Consider the following 3,286-nt stretch of genomic DNA (forward strand, 5'->3'; position numbering starts at 1 on the left):
TATACTGTGTTTTTGTTGGTTTTATTGATTAAATCAATGGATACCTGTGTGGTCTGTATTTGCTCCAATGGCTGTCCAACGTGTCAATCGACCGATTGATCGTTACACCAAGCTCTGCTTGGTATTTTGGCTCCATACTATATTATTCATAAGCCGCCAGACTCTTTTTTTGTTAGGTATGTAAAATCTTCTAAAGACAGTAATAATTGATTTTCCCGAAAGGGATAGCTGGCCAGAAACATTTCATATATACAAATTAAACAAGTATATACCTATAAGTATCTTTGCCACAGCTCTGTATAATCGGTACAGCTCTGAATACAGCGAGGAGTACGGCAAGCTCTCAAAAGTTATTCACGACGCTTTTAGAACATACTTGTAAGAAGACAGATCTGAACGAGCATGGTATCAATATAAATGGAGACAAACTCAGTCATTGCAGATAACATCGTCCTTATAGCCGATCGTATGTATGATGCAATATAAATGTTTGCAAAATTATATCACGCTTCCTTGGAGGTCGGACTATAGATAAATACGAACAAGACGCAAATAATGAATAATCTGATGCTAAATCGAAATATTGCTGTTGCTGGAAGGGATATTGTGCACATTGCATCGTATAAGTACTTAGGACATGAAATTCGGTTGGACAGAGGTAACCAGACATGTGAGCTCCCACGTTGCATACGATTAGCCTGGGTAGCGTTTGGTAAATTAAACTATGTATTTACAAAAGGAAAATCTTTGACCAATGTGTGTTACTTGTACTCACTTATAGAGAAGAAACATTAACACTCACAAAAAAGGTAGTGAATAAGATTAGCGTGACTCAGAGGGCTAGGGAGCGCCAGATGTTGGGTGTCTCCCCAGTGTCAATCCCAAACGAAGAAATACCTAGTCAGTGGCGGCTTTTGGCGGTAGGCAGGATACTGCCCAATACTGCCTACCCAATAATTTTAAGAGCTTTAAAATTGAAAAACATATATTCAAAAATTATGTTAATGCATGTAAATAACTTTTAAATGTACAAAATTACTCAATACAATAGCGTCCGTTAAAACAACTATGTTATTATATTACCACAGAAAGCATCGAATCGTATTCAGGCATTTTAAATATCATTAATAGGCCCGATCGGAACTGGCCGACCCAGCTGACATAAGATCCCTGTACAAAAAGCGTTTGAAGTTGCAGCTTGCCGGACAACGATTTATATTGTCGTGTTTATGCTTGTTGTTTAGGCACCAGACGATCGGGCCTACGCCGACCATTGTTGTCACTTGTAGCGTAATTATCGAATTGTAATATAAATTTTCTTTTAAATTATGATAAAAAAATATGTAACATAATCTATAATTGTAACATATTTTAAACAAACAACACAATTGCCAACAAATGCACGGTTGCCCAAATAAATTAAAAAAAAATCGTAAAATTCGAAAAAAAAAAAAAAGATTCCCACTCTCACACAAAAAAAATGTATTACACACACTGGCGGCTACAGAATTTTTTTTTGGGGAGGTCATGGATCTTGAGGGTGATTACTTTTCTCTGATGCAAGGTCACCTTTAGTCTTACCACCAATAGGATAAGTGGGTTTCCAAATATTTTTAGGGGTGGGGGGTCATGATCCCGTGACCCCTCCCTCTGGATCCGCCACTGATTACACATAGCTATATGTATTTTGCTGGCTTGGCCTACCCAAAATTTTACCACACCAGCCGCCACTGTACCTAGTAGAAAATAAACAACAGACGGAATCGAAAAAATCGCGTCGCTAAAATGGAATTGACAGAACACGTAGTACCTGTGTTGCGGTTAAGCACACCCATCCGTTAGTCCCTCCCAAGGGTGGACAGGTGATGCAGGCAGAGGAATTCCACCTCGCACGTAGACAGGTTGCCGCCGAGGATCTCTCCTCTACCACTCTTAAATCTGCAGGTGGGTACGTGCCGAGACACCGGCGCCCCTAATGGTTGTGTGGGCCAAAAGAGGTGCGTACGGGCTCAGCTCGTTCAACCTCACCTCGTTCTTTTGGAACGAGAGGAGAGTGGTCCCACGAGAGTCTCGTCTCGGAGTGTAGACCGGTGACCGTGACGCCTAAGCGCCCCGAGTGCGTTTCTACAGACCCGACACCTCAAGCGACGGCTCTCCACCTTTTGATTCCTACCCATTAGTCGCCTCTTACGACAGGCAGGGCTTTCTGGCCTCGGCCCTATTCTTATCTCCGCGAGCCGAACGGAGACACAGAAAGACCTGAGAGAGACCTATGTCCAGCAGTGGACGCATACAAGTTGATGATGATCTTTACCACGAGATTAAATTAGGCAGAGCCAATCAAACAACAGCGTTAAACAGGAGAATAGGACTAACCATAGGCAAATATTCATGAGTTGAAGATCTTCCTTTGTATCTGATCATCGATCGACTCTTTCTCAGTGAGATTGTAGTAGTAACTGAAAGTTTCCAATAATTTGTTCAGAAAAGGTCTAATCTTGAATCTTCTCTTTTCTTCTCATTCATATTGTCAGCTAGATTACATCTATGTGCTCAAAATCTCCAAACATCTATTCTTAAAAATGAAAGTATATCTCATCTATAAATTTGAGGACCAGTAGTCTTTTATAGATGGTAGTTTTTTATTTCCATTTATAGATGGTAGTTTTATACAATTTATAATTATAACAAAGAATTCAATAGGCATGAAAAGATCATCAGCAATATTGACGGGTGCTGTGGTATTTTAGTAAATTTTACAACGGACTCAGCAGGAATATTTCTATTCCAAGAAGTATCACAAAAGCACTATAGAGGACGGTCGACGCTGCTGAACCCATATAAAATAATGCCCCATTAATATTCCAATAAAATAATAAAATTATAAATAATTATAAAAAACAATAAAAAATTATAAAAATTAAATCAAATTATGAAAATTAAATAAAATTATTTAAAAATAAATAAAATGAATTAAAATAAATAAGAGTTTATATTAGAAATTTGACAGTCTTTTATAGATAAGTATTTACAAATGGAAAGTTTTTAATGAAAATTAATTAATAAACCCTCTCACTATTCATGATTCTTTTAAGAATATAATGATAATCAAAATAGTAATTAAGCATAAATACAAGATAATAATGAAAATGTATTTGAAGAATAAATTCTATATCATGTTGGTTCAATTATTTAACAAATGCTTAAAAGGAAAAAATATTCCTGATGATTGGAATGTTGGATACATCAGCTCAATATTCAAGAAAGTGGATAAACGCAAATGCTC

This window comes from Diabrotica undecimpunctata, chromosome 2, assembly GCF_040954645.1.
Source record: "Diabrotica undecimpunctata isolate CICGRU chromosome 2, icDiaUnde3, whole genome shotgun sequence".
Lineage (NCBI taxonomy): Eukaryota > Metazoa > Arthropoda > Insecta > Coleoptera > Chrysomelidae > Diabrotica > Diabrotica undecimpunctata.